At 41.7% G+C, this 20622-nt stretch overlaps 1 protein-coding gene across 6 annotated transcripts in view; it reads right to left on the bottom strand.

Annotated features, from left to right (window-relative positions):
* Positions 1-20622, bottom strand: part of PTPRN2 (protein tyrosine phosphatase receptor type N2) — a 914460-nt gene that overhangs the window by 537285 nt on the left and 356553 nt on the right. The gene's annotated exons all lie outside the window — the stretch shown is intronic.

The following is a 20622-nucleotide window of genomic DNA, read 5'->3' as shown; positions in this document are numbered from 1 at the left end:
ACAATGGAACTAACTACACATTCTGGAGAGGATGATCTGAGGAATCCTTCTAACCTTTCTCAATACCATACCGACTCCTATATTTAATTTGAAAATGAGATTGTGAACAAAATAATAAATACCAACATTTAAGAAACAGCTGCAAACCAAAATGTGCACTTCTAAAATTCCAGGTTTTCAGTTATAATTGGCCTCTTTTACAACACAAACAGGGATAAACATATGCTCTCTATCTATTATATATTTTGTGAATGACAACACAGACAAATTTGGTGAATATCCATAAACTCAGGGATAACACCAATGAATACTGGCAGTCACCTAAATGCATTTTTTGGCATTCACCATTCACCATTAATGTACACCAATGAATGCTGACATTCAGAAATCTGTCTGGGATTGTCAACATTCATATGTGAATGTCAACATTCACCAAACTTTGGACATTCATTCTAACACATTATAGACCTATATGACTGTCTGTCCATATGTACACAGCCCTCTACCTTCCAGTTCAGAGTAGGTATCTTTGAAATCATAATGAAATGATTTATGTTATGATGGCAGTTCTGAAAAACCTAGGAAAAAAAGGATTAAGCTAAAAAAAGATACATTTTGCAAGCATTTTTCTATTTGAATCGCAAGGTCTTTCAATAAATCATCATAATACAGTCCTCAGGAAAGCATAACCTTTCCACCCGCTTTTGGCATCATCCAAGTGATCTGATTACCACAAAAGTCAATGCACAGTGGTGTCAAGTATTATTTCACAACTTCATATGATATGGGAAGAGCCATAAATAATAAGCTATTGCTTCCAGACCACGGGATGACTTGCCAGTAGAGATCTGCACTACCTCTTCTCCTCTGCCTTTTTGTAGGCAATTAAAAATTATTATATTTAGCTGAGCCTCTGGAATGTAATGGAGAGAGCTGGTTGGTGGTTTGTTTGTTTGTTTGTTTATTGTTAAATTTATATACCGCCTTTCATTAAAAGAATCCCAAGGCGGTTTACAGCAAAAATTTAAACTGGTTCACTCTCAGTCTTCCTCAATATATCCTGTAATCTCTCTCACATTTTATTGTGAATTTTTGCTCCTTTTAAAGTTCATATTGTAATTTTATTATGGTTTATATGTATTTAAGAGCTTCTTACAGTGTTTACACTGATGCTATAAACTGCCTTGGGTTGGGGTCAATACACATGTCTCTCTACAAAAATCCAAAGTAAAACAACTCTCCACCCCAATTCTTTTAGGCATTTATTTTTAATTACTGCAATGCAAATATCTCCCAAATTATCACTAGCTTGTTATCATCATGGCAACATACATATTACATCAGCTGTGTGGAATATGCCTTGCTTACTGGGCTGAACAGTGTTGCTCTTAACATTTAGTTTAAAACACTTTAAAATAAATGTATACTATGCCCTGAGGAAATGTCTATTTATATAACAGGATCTTTCATTTGGATCCTAGTTAGAAGAGTAACACTCTTGATTCCTTTCAAATCTCATACAGCCTCTACCCTAAAATACTCAAGGGACACTGTCATATACTGTATGCAGAAATGGCACTCCCCCCGCAGGGCAGCGTGTAAATGTATGGTTTTCCTAGATGTGTAAAACAGTGATGTTCTTGCGTTAAAAAGAGAGAGAGAGAGTATTTCCGCAGGGGGGAAAACGCTGTACCTGGGTTATTCATTAAAAAGCCACCCTTGAATTTTAAGGCTTGGCAGTGGATAGAACTCAGATTCCTCACAAGTCACCATGAAAGCAAGCTGTCAGAGTGACTCAGGGGCTTGTGTGTTAATTAGATCCTTCACTCCTGAGGACAGTGGTTTAAATGTGTGGGAGTTGATAGGTGTCAGAAATTGGAGTGGCTTTTTTTTTTTTTAACAGTGTAATATTATTTTCACCCAGAGGTGCAAAGAAAGTCATACAATATGTTGGTGGCATTTTCTTGCTATCATTTGTACACATAAAACTCATAACTATAATAATTCTGCAGGCTACAAAATCAAAAACTGAATGTCAAAATGAGCTGCAAAAGGAAGGGTAGCAAGCTGATCAGAGCATTTTGGTGCTAATATCCAACGAGTTACAAATACCCTCAGGAAGACAAGCGGGAGGAATGGAAAAAGTATTGCCACTTCTCTTTTCTAGCTGCTCTCCTGGCTCAGGAAAATTTTAATTACTCTCATGGATTCCAGGTAAGTGCAAATTAAAGACATGCACACAGGTCTCTCTACAAAAATCACAAATGAGGAAGCTATCGTACTCCAACAATGTACAGCAATGATTCCAACAATGCACAATGATGCTTCCAACGATGCACAGCAAAGCCTCCAATGATTCTGTTACTTTGAGAAACCAAACAGAAAAAGACCCAGCCTGCTTTACCCTGCTTCATGGCAAGGCTGGCCTTGAATGCATAGACAAATTTGAGGAATAAATGAATGCTTATTATTGAGGGCAGGTAAAAGCTCTTGTTAGGAAAAGCAGGGCAGTGATAGTACTCTTCTTGCTGTTGTGCACCTTTTTGATGGGCAGTGGAGTAACTAGGGAAGACGGCGCCCAGGGCAAGCACTGAAATTGCGCCCCCCCCCGCCGCACCCCCCCAACATACATCTGACTGACACACATGTTTCAGAAAACTTTTATTTTAAAAATTTAAAAAATTACAAAAATTATCAATATCATACATGTGGTCAAGCTCCTATCTACCACTTCAGATTTGTTTTTTAAAACTATCCAAATTGTGGGGCTATCATTAATTTGTTTGGATAGCTCAGGTTAAAATGCTGGAAAATGACAAATTTCAGTATGCTGGGGCTCATGAAATCCCCAAATATTATGTGGAGGTGTACTTGGAAAACTAAACAGAAGTGACTATCTAATTCTCTACTATGCATTGTAGCATCACGATTACATAAATTTTAAAAATAAATGGAGAATTTGACTTTTCCCAGATACTCTGAAAATAATTAAATGATATGCAGAGTAAACTGTGTCACTGCTTGGAATATATTCTAGTATTTCAGAAAGACAGTAAAAATGAGAGAAAGAGCAAGAAACTCCCAGTGGGCCTTAATACTAAGGATTTCACATTGATTCAAAGACAAACTGACCATTAATAGCCATATTATTAAGACATCACATTTAACTCACTTATCACAAGAAGCAAAGTAAGAGCAAATGGATACAATCTTAGCTCATAAACTTCAGCTCAGTATTCACAAGCCCTTATTCTCTGTACATAGTGCCAATCTGAATATGTGTACAGTGACATATTATATTAATTTTTTTAAAAAAATTACCTGTAGCCCCTTCGGGGGACATCTTAAAGGCTGTGGGGGGTCTGCAAAGTTTCCCCCTCCTCCCACTGGCCTCTAGGGCCTCACAGGCACCATTTGAGCATGTGCGGTGGTCATTTAAAAAAAAAAAAATGGCCGCTGAAAACAAAATGGCCACTGTGCATGCTCAAATGGCCTCTGCGAGGCGTGGCATGCCCTAGGGCCTCACAGAGGCCATTTGCGCATGCCCAGTGGCCATTTTGTTTTTGGTGCCCATTTTAAAAAATTATTTAATTTTAAGAAATTGTGCCCCCCCTTCAAGTGGCGCCCGGGGCACGTGCCCCCCCTGCCCCCCTATAGATATGCCCCTGTTGATGGGGCCTCTCTGGGAAGAGCATCTGCAGGCTTGCATGCAGGAGGTCTCCCTGGCATCTCTAAGGCAGGGCTGAAAGAAATTTCTGTCTGCAATTCTGGAGAAGCCACTGCCAGTCTGTGTGGACAATAATGAACTAGATGGACCACGGACCTGACTCGATACAAGGAAGATTCCTATGTAATCTTCTTAAAACAGACATGTTTCATTGCTATTACTATTCATCACATCTGTGCTCCACCCTTTCTCCAAAGAGCTTAGGGTAGCAAACATTCTTTTTTTTTATTTGCAATTTCCCCTACATTCCAACCAGCTCACTTAATTAATAATAATATTTTTTAAAAACAGTAGTTGCAGTTTTCCTCAGTGTATCATTACAACAACCCTGTGATGTAGATGAAGCTGAAATGAGGTGACAGGCTCAGGATCAGCCAGGGAGCTTCATGGCTGAGCTGGGAGTTGAACCTTGATAATCTTGATCTTGATCTTGGTGGCCCCATTCTATCCATTACACTACATTGGCTCTCAGTAGCCAGTTGGATCCACTGGTGCTTGGCACAAGCAGAATGGTGCTTCTGTGTATGCTAGATGGGCCCTCAATCTCCACCATCCCCACTCTTTTGCAGCCCCCCAAAATGCCACGCTATTCTAGAGTATCCCAACTCTAGAGTGTATACAGAGCAGCTTTTCAAAGGGCACAGGGAGTTATAAGGGCAAAGAAAGGCCTGCAAAGCCCTGTCACGTACAGAGGTCCAATCTGCGTGACTTAGGCACCAAATCATTGCCCAGTTTTTAAATGTATAGCTATCACAGCTAGCAAGGTGGTGCTAAGCTTAAAAAAATAAGAAGAAGAGGAGGAAGCAGGAGATATAAAATAAAAAGGAATGCAAAATAATATACACATATTGATTTTATGATGCTCACTATATATAAAACCTCTCTTCACTCTTTAGCATGCTCAATAGGAAACGCTAAAGTTGCCATCCATTTTGTAAAAATACATTTTTGTTTCTGCCCAGAGGTCATTATTGTGTAACTCAATGTTTCATTACAGAAACAACACTCTTTAGCACCACTCCATTATCCTCTAATACATCCTCTCTGTCACTGGCAGTCAAAGCAGATTCCCAAGAGAAAGGTTGAAGACTAGAAAATAATGTATAGTGAACCAACAACAATTTATTCGGAAGCTTTTATGTCCATATTTTTAAAAAGGTATTTGGTTTAAACCATTTAAAAACATAAAACAAAGATACAAAGCAAAGCATAAAGATTTTCGAGGGCTCATGGGAGAGGAAAAGGTGTGTGTAACGGTGATATAGAATACTGGCTGACACCCACAGCAGGCTTTGGGTAGTGGAAAGGAAGATGTGCTGGTGGGAGGAAGAGCTTCCTTGGCTGTGCTGGGGCTGCACAGCCCCAGGTGCACAAGAGGGGAGTAAATGTTGATAATATACCCTGGCTGCAGGACTGCTCTGTGTCACCTGACAACATGACCCTGAGGGTTGTGTAGCCCTCAGGGACATATTTCCAGGTGACACAGGGCACTCCTGCAGCCAGAGTGAATTGTCAAAAATCACTTCCCACCCATCCAGCCCCCTTGCACACCCTAGGCTGCATGGACAGAGCTGCAGTTATGCCTCATGCCAGCACATCTTTCTTTCCTGCTACCAGAAGCCGGCTCTGGAAGTCAGCCATTATTAGAAACAGGCTCTTAAGATCTTCATGTCAAATCATTTTGAAAGAAAATGTTTGAATGTTCTGCTTTGTAATTTCATTTTACATGCAGCAAAATATTATTAATATTATTTCATGCATATTTATTACATATAATATTATGCAGAAGATTTTTTTTACCCCTCCTAAGTGAGCAGAGGGGCACCTTTTAAAGAGCTGATTCTCTTCTGTTTAGCAAGGGGAGAAAACCAGGGACCTGTCCAACCCCAATACAGCATTCCCTCCAGTGGCTGTTGCTGGTGTCTACTTTGTCTTTCTTTTTAGATTGTGAGCCCTTTTGGGACAGCCAACTAAAAAGTTTATTATTTATCTACATAAACTGCTTTGGGCACTCTTGTTGAAAAGCAGTATACAAAGAGTTGTAGTCATAAGGGTTATGTAGCAGCATCAATAGATATACACTGGAAATAGGTATTGAACAGAGACTGTCCATTTTGATCATGCCAGTGGACCATCTACACATAGCACAACCCAAACAGCTTCAACCAACAAAAATTTCATCAAGCTTTTAAATTCTAACTGACACAGAATTTATCTCTGAGAAGCATATTTTGGACTGCTTCACAAGGTACAAGGAGTCACAGCAGTGAACCCAAGAGATCTCTCCCATTGGGAATGTTTCAGCTCCAAGCAGAGCTTTTGTCCATATGATAAGAGGCAGCAGGAAGCAGAAGAGCACATGCACTCTTGCATCTGCTTCTTGCTCTTGTGATATATGAAGCAGGTTCCACCACCAAAGAAGATTTCAAGTAGCCTGCATCATATATGTTCTTCAGTGATTAAACACTATCAATGCTACATCGAAGGCTTTTAAATTTATAAGTCAAATCACCAAATTCTACTACCCCAAAGGCCAAATTTTACAAACAGTATAAATATTCAATTTACATATATTATGCAAATAATATCTGAATATATCAGTGGCTTAGGGCAGTTTAGAATATATCTTATTTTATCTTTGTGAGAATTTCAGGAGGCAGGTTAGGCTGTAAGATAGTGACTCTATCTGTCAAAGCCAGCCCATGAGCTTCCTAGCTTTGCAGAGATTTGAGTACAGACCTCCAACACCAAACCAAAAGATTCTAACCACTGTATTTAACATGAGTTTCTTAAGGAAACCTCTATGGTTCTAACTGCTACAGCAATGCAACCATTACCAGGCACGACTAACCCCTGCCATAGCTCAACTGATTTTCTGCCAAAAGGTAAGCAAAGTTATGAGTATGGCAGAGATGCTGCTGCTGTCAAAACTGCGCTGAGCAAGTCATTCAGAGCACATAATATTATTTATTTTATACATTGTATCTCACAGATACACCTTCCCAAGGCAGTTTACCGACATGTAAAATCACAATAAAAACAATAGGAAAATACCATTAAAATCATTTAAATGGCTAAGCACAGCCATAAAACATCTAAAACCTGCAATTTACGAGTCTTCCTCAAAAGCCCCATGAAAGAGTCACATCTTAAATGGATGCCTAAAAGTTGGCAAAGACAAAGCTTGATAGATACTCTCTGAGATAAAGTTCCACAATCGTGGGGTCACCACTAATAAAGCCCTGACCCTGGTATCTTCAGTTAAAAGTGGGTCAAAGAAAAGGGCTTGTGGGACCAATCTTAGACCTCTGATAGGTACATATGGGCAAAGACAACTTTAGAAAAATTTAACAATTGCATGTTTACAATAGCTAATGAAAACAGAGCAGCTTGAGATTCAGATGGTTTAAGCACTCTGAAGAAGAGAAGGTGAAACCACCAGGGCTTGTCTTTAAATTTGAGATGGTACAGTTGATTGAAAAGATGGAACCATGACACAGAATTTACCTCCTTTGTCATTCATCTTATGCAACTAAATGTCCTTATTTGTGAGAAATGCAATTGGACCCATCCATTGAAACTCATCTACTAAAGAGTGGAAAAAGAAAGTATATCTCACAAGATATATTTTAAAGGGACCCATCTCATTTTGTGCAAGTATTATACTTGGAGGTACTGGTAAGGATCCAAAAAGCTATATAATAAAATAATAACAATAACAATAACAACAACAATAATGAAACAAAGCAGGCCTACAAGAAAGAACAAGTCAAGAACCGAGCAGAAAAATGGAAAAAGAACCCACTGCATGGTCAATATTTGCACAATATAAGTGGAAAATCAGACATCACCAAGACCTGGCAATGGCTTAAGAATGGCAACTTGAAGAAAGAAACAGAGGGTTTAATACTGGCTGCACAAGAACAGGCACTAAGAACAAATGCAATACTTTAAGAGCCAAAGTAGAAAAATCCACAACAAACAGCAAGTGCCGCCTTTGTAAAGAAGCAGAGGAAACCGTGGACCACCTAATCAGCTGTTGTCAAAAGATCGCACAGATTGACTACAAACAAAGGCATGACAAAGTAGCAGGGATGATACACTGGAACATCTGCAAAAAATACAAGCTACCTGTAGCCAAACATTGGTGGGACCATAAAATTGAAAAAGTTGCAGAAAATGAACATGTAAAAATATTACTGGACTTCCGACTACAGACAAACATCTGCCACACAATACACCAGAAATAACTGTAGTCGAGAAGAAAGAAAAACAAGTCAAAATAATCGACATAGCAATACCAGGGGATAGCAGAATAGAAGAAAAAGAAATAGAAAAAACCACCAAATACAAAGATCTACAAATTGAAATTAAAAGGCTGTGGCAGAAGAAGACCAAAATAACCCCAGTGGTAATTGGCGCCCTGGGTGCAGTTCCAAAAGACCTTGAAGAGCACCTCAACACCATAGGGGCCACAGAAATCACCATAGGCCAATTACAAAAAGCAGCTTTACTGGGAACAGCCTATATTCAGCGACGATATCTATAACAACAGCAACAACAACAACAACAGCCCTTAAAACGTATTTCTTTGGCCTGGCTTTCCAGGGTTTTTAAATTTTAACCCAATTTTGGGGCTTTTAATTACTGTAAACTGTTTAATTGTTGTTTTAAAATGTTTTTAAATTGTTAATTGTTGCTATATTGTTTATAATTTGTTTTAGCTTTTTATTGTTTTAGAGGCTTGTTTTAATTGTAAACCGCCCTGAGCCATTTCGGAAGGGCGGTATATAAATCAAATAAATAAATAAATAAATAAAAATAAAGAACATTGACAATAAAATTCTGGCATCCCAGGTCCTTGGGAAGGACTCGATGTCTGGATAAAACAAACCAGTCAATAACACCTGTCTGACTGTGTAAAATAATAATAAAAATAATAATTGTTCTTGTTGTCATGCCCCCCCCCCCCCGAGGACACTGGAGAGGAGTGGGAGGCAGGGGACTTACTAGAAAGTGGGGAGGTGCCTGAGGAGGAGCAGGCCGGTGATTTGAATGAGGACTTAGTTGAGACAGGCCAGGGCGAGTGTTTGTTGCAGGAGGGACCAGCAGGGCCAGATGATCTTTGGAGAGCAGGGTCAGGATCTGAGCCAGAGATTGAACGGCCACTATCTCCTAGAGGACACAGGTGGGGGAAACGTCAGCAGCAGGTGAGGGGATTACGGAGGAGTCCTCGACTGACAAGAAGGCAGCAGAAGCTGGATTTAATCCATGGCAGCTGGTGGGGGTGGAGTGTTGATTAAGTGCATGTGGCTGCTGACTATAAATTGGGCAGCCTGTGCCTTGAACAAACAAATAAATCGGGCAGCCTGTGCCTTGGAGGAAGAGCGGGATATAAAATGTAATTATTATTATTATTATTACATTTTATTTCCCGCTCTTCCTCCAAGGAGCCCAGAGCGGTGTACTACATACTTAGGTTTTTCCTCACAACAACCCTGTGAAGTAGGTTAGGCTGAGAGAGAAGTGACTGGCCCAGAGTCACCCAGCTAGTTTCATGGCTGAAGGGGGGTCTGAACTCAGGTCTCCCCGGTCCTAGTCCAGCACTCTAGCCACTACACCATGTTGGCTCCTTATAAGGCATCCCAATGACTTCTCTTTTTTATTGTTTATTTTAACAGCTTACCCTGTCACACAGAGCTCACCCTGTCGTACAGTTTTTTAAACTCTCCATAACTTTCAGGCGAGGGTTACCATACAATATATATGCAAGCTTTAGGATTGCCATTCCCCGCTGCGCCAGTGCAATGAGGCAGGAGACGGGGTTGCGCCTCCGTCACATGAGGCAGGCACGGGCACCATCTTGCCTCCCCTTCCACGTGGAAGGGATCAACAAATGAGGGACAGAGGTGGGTCAATTTGGTCCCAGCTGCCTCCATCTCAGTCAGTTGCTCCACAGCATGGCACCGTGTTGGTTTGGTCCAACCTGCTTCCATGACTGAGCTGGAGGGGCTAGGGGGCCCCACTGTGCTTCAACAGGGCATGCAAGAAGGTGAACAGGGAGATTGGTAGAGCGCCTTGGGCGGAAGAGTGATATCACATCCTGACATTCGGGTTCAGGACGCTTCAGTGTAGAGGGGGGATGGAGTACATTTGATTGATCAGGGGAATGAACTTCTCCTCCGGGACTTGCAACGAGGTATTCAGGAAACGCTAGTGGAGTGGGGGTAAGTGGGGCTAAACAGAGGTCTGCCCCACTTTTGTGGCAGAAGAGTGCAGTGTTGGGTAGGTAGATGGTTTAACGGTGTTCAGCTGGAGGGCCTTTTGGAGTGAGGGAGGTCAAGGAACAGCCCAGGGTTTTTGCAGCCCGGGGAGTTGGGAATGGCCCCCGCTTGGGGGGTGGCTCAACTTACTAACTCAGAGTTTGCCAGTTTGTTGGGGTAGGTCAGGTCCCCCCCAGCAGTGAGAGGAGGTCAGGACATGGCGCCTGACCGAATCAGCACCCGGCCCTTCACGCTGGTGTGGGATGGCCCTCCCTAGGAGGCAGCCCCACACGGGAGGAGTACCTGCACTCTGGTTAGTCAGGTACCTCGTTGCAAGTCTTAGCCTTATTAATAAAGTGGCCCAATTTTACTCCAACTAAACGTGTCCTGTCTTCATTGGGGCTGGGGGTGCAATCTTGGGATTCAACAACAAACCCTCTTGGGCATATGGAACTAGCCATAGGGCTCTTTGAATCCAGATCAATATATCTGTAAAACACACACAAGTGCATTGAACAAGGAAAATAATATAATTGACCAATGTATTAAAGGGATATAATGTATTAAACCAATGAGAAGAAAATGCGTAATATCACTGTTCTGTAACTAGGCATTAGGATATACTTACAAACCAAGATATATAAAACTTTCCCACAAGTGTCACGAGCTGCTTCTACTGAAGAAGCTGACCAGAGATTTATGACACAATAGCCAGTTTGAATTGTAGTTCAAGTTTCAGCTTTACTGAACAATGGTAAGTGTTAACAGTCTCACCATGAATACAGGAATGAAGACTGAAAGCACCATAGACCCAGCACATATCTGACAACCCAGGCTTTCCAGTAAACTTCAGAAGCCCAAACTCCAGAGTCACAAAATTCTCGTACGAAAGCTCCAAGCAGATTAGATGTGTTGTTTCCAACACATAGTGGCCGTTCAATCTCTGGCTCAGATCCTGACCCTGCTCTCCAAAGATCATCCAGCCCTGCTGGTCCCTCCTGCAACAAACACTCGCCCTGGCCTGTCTCAACTATGTCCTCATTCAAATCACCGGCCTGCTCCTCCTCAGGCACCTCCCCTCTTTCTAGTAAGTCCCCTGCCTCCCACTCCTCTCCAATGTCCTCGGGTGGGGGGGGGCATGACAACAAGAACAAAACATGAAACTGAAAAAGAAGGAGTATCTCACGGAGAAGGCCAATGCAAGCAAGGCAGGTTTAGGGACATAGGAAGCTGCCATATACTGAGTCAGACCATTGGTCTATCTAGCTCAGTATTGTCTTCACAGACTGGCAGTGGCTTCTCCAAGGTTGCAGGCAGGAATCTCTCTCAGCCCTATCCTGGAGAAGCCAGGGAGGGAACTTGAAACCTTCTGCTCTTTCCAGAGCGGCTCCATCCCCTAAGGGAATATCTTACAGTGCTGCTCACACATCAAGTCTCCCATTCAAATGCAACCAGGGCAAACCCTGCTTAGCTAAGGGGACAAGTCTTGCTTGCTATCTCAAGACCAGCCCTCCTCCTCCTTGAACATATGAACACAGGAAGTTGCCATATACTGAGTCAGACCATAGGTCCATCTAGCTCAGTATTGTCTTCACAGACTGGCAGCGGCTTCTCCAAGGTTGCAGGCAGGAGTCTCTCTCAGCCCTATCTTGGATATGCCAGGGAGGCAACCGGGAACCTTCTGCTCTTCCCAGAGTGGCTCCATCGCCTGAAGGGAATATCTTACAGTGCTCAAACATCAAGTCTCCCATTCGTATGCAACCAGGGTGGACCCTGCTTAGCTATGGGGACAAGTCATGCTTGCTACCACAAGACCAGTTATCCTCTCAAAGGTAAAAAAAGGTAAAGTGTGCAGTCAAGTTGATTTCGACTCCTGGTGCCCACAGAGCCCTGTGGTTTTCTTTGGTAGAATACAGGAGGGGTTTACCATTGCCTCCTCCCGCGCAGTATGAAATGATGCCTTTCAGCATCTTCCTACATCGCTGCTGCCCGATATGAGTACCAGCGGGGATTCGAACCAGCAACCTCTGGCTTGCAAGTCAAGTCATTTCCCCGTTGCACCACTTACTGCCTAGCACTCAGACACCCAATAAAATCTACTGAATTGCTGTATACAAAAGGGGAAAAGATTGAGTATAAAACAATGACAAGAATGTCATTTTCTCTGCATTTCCCAATACACTTGTCAAAACTGTCCAACAAATTCATCCACTTGATGAGGGAAACTCTCATCCAGTTACACAGATGGTTTGATTGTTAGCATATGCCAGGCCCAATGCTGGTCCGACAAGAGCAACTCACAATTCCGAGGAAAGGTTTTGCTCATAACAGGGCCCCTCATTTGGTTTTCTTCCTCACAACTGCCAATCAAGTTACCAAAAAGCCATTCACTACCCTGTTAAAAAAAGTCTCCCTCAGCACCCTAAATTAAAATCTGTATTGTCTTTCTCGAACCAAGCACAGATTCGGGGTTACCAGTTATGGAACAGACTACTGTACTTCCAGACAGCCGTGTCACTTCAGTTCAAGTAACTGCTTTTCTGTCAAAGTAAGAAATAACCCAAATAGGCTCAACATTGAATTTTATGTTCATTCAACGTTACCTCAACTCTGCCATACACATTTGCACCTGAAGGTTTGCAAAGTAGCTGGGTTATCATATTGCAATGTGCTGGAATAATATTCCAACACAATTTACTATAGTTGTCTGCTGGCAACACATATGTGTTATCAACCCCCTCTTTCAGATAATGTTGCAAAGAAGAATTGCCTTTCACAGGAATGGGCAACTTATTGCACACATATTTTAAATTCCACAGACGAAATTAAAGCAAAAGCTTTTTAATTCAACCTGTGAGAATGTTGTGAATTCTAGATTTCATCCCTAAAGAATTAAGCATGTCTAGCATTAAGAGCTAAAGAGGTGAAATACAGATAAGGAAAACAAAAGCCTATTTTTGTAGATTTTCTTCAAAGCCAATTTAGGATACATTTCCAGTTCAGGCTACAGTTCAAAATAAGAATCCTCCAATTCAAATCTTACCTTTACCATGAACTCATCAGGCAGCCCTTAGAAAGCCTTCCCTCTCAGACTCAGTTGCAATATGCAATTCATAGGACTTGACTTACAGAGTTGGTTCAAGGCTTATAGCACCAAACTAAAACATTATTAATAACAACTAGAGTGGGTTTAAGGACTCCACCTCAGACATTTCAGGCACTAGCTTTGGCTGAATCTCAGGATGTGCCTCTAACCCATGTTCAAACATTTCACCCTGGCTCAGAGCAGAGATCAGCACTAGTCTGACCCCTGCTCATCCCAGCCAACCCTCAAAAGAGGGCCAACGTACCACCACCACAGCCTTGCACACACCACACACCCCACACACTCACATCAGTTGTAACGCCTCTAGGAGAAGGCCAGCCAAATCCCTCACACTATCACATCTCAAGGAAGTGTTTGAATGCTCCTCTCCTTGCTTAATAATGTCTTAGATCACTAATTATATGTTCTACTTCTTGCCAGCTGTGTCCTAAACCAGCTGATCCCCTGCTCTGAGCCACAGTGGGGGAGCCAGACATGGGTTTAGAGCAGAGCTTAACAAACCTCAGGCACCAGGGAACCATGCCTAGAAATTTAACCGAGGCGCCTAGATTAGGATATTCAGAGATAGAGTTATTTATCAAAATTAAATGCCTTCTCACCTCATTGGGAGGAGGCATAACTTCCCTATCTATGCAGGAGGCCTCATGCTCAACCCCTGGTACTTCCAGGTAGGGGATGGGAAGGGGATTGGAAAATAGATGTATGTTCAAACAACATTAGCGGCAATCACATAAAGGTAATGCACATCTGCTCTTCCATTTGCTAAAAAGACTTAAAAGAAGTAATGCAACAGCGTACTTTCTCAACACTCTCTAAATCCCCAAGAGCCCAGGTAAGCCAATGTTAAAGAATTTTCAAATACAATAAATGTTTCCCACCTGTCAGTCATTGCCCTTCTTAATCCATCCTTCTTTAAATCCACCTGGAATTCTAAATCTTCCAAATACTTATGGGACATCTCACTGGGCACTTACATTAAAAAGTAGCCATTTAAACATGATGACTCTCTGCCTCATACAATTTAGAATCAGTTATGTAAGCTATAATAAAATCTTTCCCATTCTGGAAATTTATTTTTTCTACAAAATAAACAGGAGATGTTTTGTTATGAAACAAATTTACAAGCTGGTGAGAAGTTACTTGGTGAGATTCCATAGGGATTAATCTTTAGACCGTCTTTATTTAAAAAAAATATTTTTAGAGAGATGTCAAATTGTTGTTACTGATGCTCTCCGGTGATTTTATTATTGCATTCCTTGATAATTTTTGTAATTTTGATTATTTTAATGCTTCATTTTAATTGTATATCTCAGGGGTTTCAAACCTTGAGTCCCCAGATGTTGCTGGACTACAATTCCCCTTATCATCAGGGGTTGAAGGGAGTTGTAGCTGAACAACATCTGGAGGCCCCAAGGCTGGGAACCCCAGGTATATCTTGTTGCTTTTGGAAACAGCTTGAACAGCTTGAGTTGTCACTTAAACCTTGGGGAAAGGTGGGAATAAAAGTCTTTTATACAAAATAAATAAATAAATAAGTAAGTAAGTAAATAACATTGTCGTTTCTATGAGCTCATTTGTAATACTGTGTTCATTTTGATCATATATGTACCACAAACGAAGAATAAAGTATAAAGGTGAGCAGCCAATGACAGTCCTTTGTTACTCTCCCTGGTATATACTAAAATTTCAACATATACTTTCACATTCTTCCCTGCCCACCCTAGCCCCCACCACTGAATGCAGTTTCAACACATATAAAAATATTATAAGGAATTCCAAGGTGGGGGCGGAGATGGTCGGTTAAAAAATAAGGGAAGAAAAGCTTTAGCACAGCTATAAATAAACCCTACATTACTGAAGTCAGACTCAAAATTCACAATATTGATTTATAATGTATATTTCCATTATTTTAAAAAGGAATACTGGCTTGGAGCTAGAGCTGCAAGAGCAAAACTTCAATTGTCCCATGGTTCTTTCCTGGACACTGGACCACCTCCCCACTTCAGCCCCCTGCACCTCCCCAAAACCTTTTCCTGTCAGATGACCCCCCCATCATATTATGGGATGTGATACAGAGGCTACAAGGGGAGGGACGCCACTGGGAGCACCTTGTTTGGTGGAGCTTTCAACTGTGGAATTAAACTGGACTGTGGCAGTAGGTCCCTTAAGGATCTCAGAGAGTCACATAGGTGATCTGTCACAATGGTGATCTGCTCCAGTATACAGTAAACAATCTAAACAATCTAAAAGGCAAAAACAGATTAAAACAAAAATTTAAAAAGCTGAAAAGGCTTGAGTGAAGAGCTGAAGACAGAATGCACCCTCAGTATGCAGGATGGTATGTGTATACTGGGAGTATTGGGAGTATTTCTGGATTCAGAAGTACAGTCTGGGAGTACTTCTGGATTCACACCTCTCCCTGGTTTCTCAGGTTGAGGCAGTGGCCAGGGGTGCTTTCTATCCGCTCCAGCTGATACGCCAGCAGTGCCCATTTCTCAATATCAATAACCTCAAAACAGTGGTACATCTGTTGGTAACCTCCAGACTTGACTTCTGTAATGCGCGCTATGTGGGGCTGCCTTTGTACATAGTCCGGAAACTCCAGTGGGTTCAGAATGAGGCAGTCAGGTTGGTCTCTGGGTCATCTCAGAGAGACAATGTTACTCCTTTACTGATGGAGCTACACTGGCTGCCAATAGGCTTCCGAACAAAATACAAAGTGCTAGTTATAACCTATAAAGCCCTAAATGGCTTAGGCCCTGGGTATCTAAGAGAGCATCTTCTTCACTACAAGCCCCACCGCCCATTGAAGTCATCTGAGGAGGTCTGTCTCCAGTTACTGTCAACTCTTTTAATGGCTACACAGAGATGGGCCTTCTCGGTAGCTGCCCCAAGATTGTGGAATGCGCTTCCTGCTGAGATACAATCCTCTCCATCTCTGGCAATTTTCAAAAAACACCTGAAGACCCATCTTTTCGCCCAAGCTCTCTCCGCTTCCTAATTTTTTCAGGTTTTAATCTCTGGTTTATTTTTAAATTTTTAAATTGTTTTAAGTTTTTTGTATATGTTTTTAACTTGTTTATGCTATTGTTAACCGCCCAGAGATGAAAGTTTGGGGTGGTGTACAAATTTGATAAATAAATAAATAAATAAAAATCTGTTCTTCTTGTATCTGTGCTATTGGCAAGCGGGATGGGGGAGGTTAAGCTAGGCTAGCTCACCCTTGTGGCAGGTACAATACGAGCTGGGTAGGAGGTGGAAGTGAATTAAAGATATTGGTGAACACCCTAAGGCTTCATTGTGGTGAAGAGCAGATTGCTTGAGCCAATTTATTGGGGCTTAATAACACAAGAGGAACTTTGATGGGTCTCTTCCTTGAACACTGGTAACCTCATTGTCCTCAAAAGATTAGTGATCTGAGAATGACACTGTGCCGGGATCCTTCCTGGCATCTGTTAGGGGCTGGCAATGAGGCTTAAGGGGTAGGATGGCCTGAGGCTTGGAATCTGGGGTTGCCCACACAAGGATGGCAGCCAGAAGCTACCTTCCTAGCTCCCCCTTTAGAAATAGTGTGGATGTGGTAGAATAATTGTTAACTGATGCATTATCAATAAAGTTGTGAAGTTCAACATAATCTCATCTTGATACCCAGTGACCAAAGCAAAATACAAGGGATTTCCCATTTGTATACAACCTCATGCCTTAAACTCTAGCTACATCTCTGTACATTTGAAATTAAGATTTAAAAGAGTTATTGCAAGAGCAGTTAACATTTAATGAGGATTTGTGTTTGCTAACCAAGTTATGCCAGGAATAGAACTCCTAGAGTTCTATTACCGAAGATCTAAAGCAGCCTGTGGTAATGATTTTAAGAACATTGCAATTTAGCTGTACCTGGCTCCAATCCATTTTCTCCAGCGTTGTTTCCTCTAAGGCTTTATTAGCTACTGAACATTCATAAGTTTACTTCTGTTTTGACAAGACAGCAAATCTCTGCTTGCCACATTTTATGCTCATACCTTCCTTCTCCTCCTTCCCTGCCACAAATAAGTGTGAAATTTAAACCTTTTAACTCAGACAGATTCAAGACCAGACCAATTTATAAAGCAGATGACACTTTGCAAAAATCAATTTCAGTGGTCAGACTATGAAGGTCAATGGAGATTACATATCATGGAAAAGGTAACGGGAATGTAGGAGTAAAGGAGGGATCAGCTCTCCAGAGTTATTATGGAAATGTGACACCAAAGCAGGCTGTACTCGGGGTTCTCACTTGTTAGCTCCACCTACAATCCGGACACAGTTAAAGAACAAAAAAAAGGTGGTGCTTTAATAGTGGAGATCTCCTTTGCATCAATCTCTGTTATATTTTTCCATTTTAGTGATGACTACGGTATGTAATATATACCGCAAGCACCAACACAAAGGATTATTCTGACCATGGCAGCCATTTCCCCGCTTCAGCCATGGCAAATCCCTGCTGGTGGCAAATGGCCATTTCTGTACGCCAGTCCAAACTCTTTCAGTGTGGGCCCAGCAGCAATGTGCAAAAGTGGCAGCTTCTACTTGTGGCAAACAAATCTGATGACCCCATTTACCACAATCAAGGATTTGCTATGGGCTTGGGAGGGGGAAGCACTTTCATAATTACCTCAGGGTAATTATGCATATTGGCCCTTAAGCACTTATATATTATATACCGTTGTCACCACTAGAAAGCATAATGGGAATCTTTACCAAGAATTCAGTTGCTCAAGCTGGCTCAGAAGAGAAGTAACAAAAGTCATGAAACATTTTATCAAAATGCAGCTTAACACATTTTTTTAAACTAATGTTTATAATTGAACAATAGTACATTGTAGAATACAAGAGAAATCCAAAACACGACTGTTCAATTTTCCTACTATGGATTAACAGTGTTTCATGATCTACAGGGCAACAGAACTCAGAACTACAGGAAACTACAGGAAATTCAGAGGGGCCAAATTCCTCTTGAGGGCCTCATCTGGCCTTCTGGCTGCTTGTTAGCAATCCCCCCTAGACAAGCAGAGAGACAAAAGCTGTCCTTGGGACAGTTCTAGTTGCTCAGCTTAACCTTGAGTTGTGTGGATGCAAGGGGAAAGGATCTGGGAGCAGGTTAGGTGTGGGTGTATAAAAGGTAGTATGCTAAATGCAAAGCAACCCTAAATGGCTCTAGAATGAAGCAGGACTATCAGTGATGCAGGGGAAAATTCTAGATAAAAATAGATGGGACAGACAGTGAAAAGAACAGGTGACTACAATGGTGTGTCTACATATATTACTTTTAAAACTATTTTAATACTTAGCATTTGTATTACACTTTGAAGTGCTCAAAGCACTTCACATTATCTTGTTTAATCCCGATAATAACTCTGTAAGGCAAGTATTAATATTCCCATATTGCAGTTGGGAAACTGAGGAAGTGGCTTGCTGAAAGTCACCTAGTAAGTTCATAAGAGAGAGGATTCAAACTGGGGAAATGCTAATTTGTTGCTAAATCTGGCCTCTATATTGCATCAGCTCTCCATATTGCTCTCAGTGAAGCTGTTTTATACAGGTTTTATCTTAGCTGCCCCAAATTTTCCTTAGTGAACATCCCAAAGTCAAGAAGAAAGTGATTCAAACGTTTTCTTATTCATTTATATAGTTAGTTTAAATCTCATCATTCCTAAGTTAGGAACAAAGGGGCATAGGAAGCTGCCTTTTACCGAGTCAGACCATTGGTCCATCTAACTCGGCACTGTCTATACAAACTTGACAGTGGCTTCTCCAAGGTTTCAGGCAGGAACCTTTCCCAATCCTACCTAAAGATGTCAGGGATTGAACCTGGGATCTTTTGCATGCAAACTAGATGCTCTACCACTGAGCTACACAAACACACATATGCAAAATATATGAGTTCTTCCCATTACTACTACTACTACTACTACTACTACTTTTCAAAGTGGTTTGCAAAGCGGTTTACAAAAGTTTGCAAAGTGGTTTACACAGAAAAATAAATAATAAATAAGATGATTCCCCGTCTCAAAAGGCTCACACTCTAAAAAGAAACATAAGGTAGACACCAACAACTGCCACTGGAGGGATGCTGTGCTGGGGTTGGATAGGGCCAGTTGCTCTCCACTTGCTAAATATAAGATGCATTACTTCAAGCCAAAGCTATTGAATGTAGTTCCTGTCTAATTTATTTTGTTTTATTTATAAATCGTCTATCCTAAAGTGGCTAGGGCAGTTTACATTAAAAATTAAAACCGTTTAAAATATTAACATAAAACATAAAATAAAAGAATTTAAAATATTGAAATAAAACTCATTTTAAAGCATTAAAAACCAGTTGAATATTATCAAAAGCCAGGCTGAAAAGATGGATCATTATGACTCTCCTGAAGGTAGTAGGGATGTACATGGAACCAGTTCGGAGACCCTTCATGGGCTTCTGAACCAGTTCGAAAGACCAGTGATTCGGCCGGTTTGAAGGGGGGGGTAACTTTAAGGACTGGGGAGGGTGCTCTTCACCACCACCACCACCACCCGCCACATTTCCCCTGCCAGCGCTGTTCTCAAAAATGGTCCTGCCAGAGTGGCAGCGTACCTCCTTGCCACCCTGGTATGTAATGGACTGGAAGTGTCTGGAAGGGTCTGCGGAGCTCACACACATTGCGAATGTGGTGCTGGCTGTGATTTTGCTCGCAAACAGGGTGCACGGCCCCATTTATGAGCAAAACCATGCCCCTGCGTCTCACGTCAGGCACAGGGGGTGTGGCTGGGGTGTGATGTGCAGCCCCTGAGTACGGCAGCCCAGGTTCTTTGAACCTGTTTGCACTATGGTGGCTCCGGCCCTGCCTGAAGGTCTCAAAAGATGATCAACCTCTTACGACCCTGGGAAGCACATGCCAAAACCTAGAGACAACAACTGAGAAGACCTTATCCCAAGTTGCCACCAGATGAATTGGTCACACCTGATGATACACTTCTCCTGATGATCTTAATGAGCAGTGGGAACCTTGCAGAGAATGGAGCTCTCTCAGGTAACCCAGGCCTAAGCAATTCAGGGCTTTAAAGACAATAACCAGCACTTTATATTTATCCTGGAAACAGAGTAGCAGCCAGTGCAACTATTTAAAAACAGGTATACTGTAGTGTGATCTCTCCAAATTATCCCAGAGACCAATCTGGCTGCTGCATTTTAGACTGATAGAAGTTTCTGAACTATGTACAAAAGCAGCCCTACATAAGGAATAGGGCAGTAGTCCAGCCTGCAGGTTTCCAGCTGATGCACCACTGTTTTGATCTCACCACTTTGGCTGAGCTCTGACCATCCTTTGAAGAGAATGACCACTGTTTTGAGGTCATTCTCTTCAAGGAATGGGCAGAGCTCAGCCAAAGCTGGTGAAAATTGCTCTTGGCTCATGGTTTCATTATTTTTTTGTTGTTGATGCTTTATTGTTTCTATAATCCATGTGTTTTGGTGGTAAAAGAGTGAATTTATTTTGCCACTGGTAAAC

This window comes from Hemicordylus capensis, chromosome 6 (genome assembly GCF_027244095.1).
Source record: "Hemicordylus capensis ecotype Gifberg chromosome 6, rHemCap1.1.pri, whole genome shotgun sequence".
Lineage (NCBI taxonomy): Eukaryota > Metazoa > Chordata > Lepidosauria > Squamata > Cordylidae > Hemicordylus > Hemicordylus capensis.
This window is presented reverse-complemented; position numbering and strand designations above follow the sequence as displayed.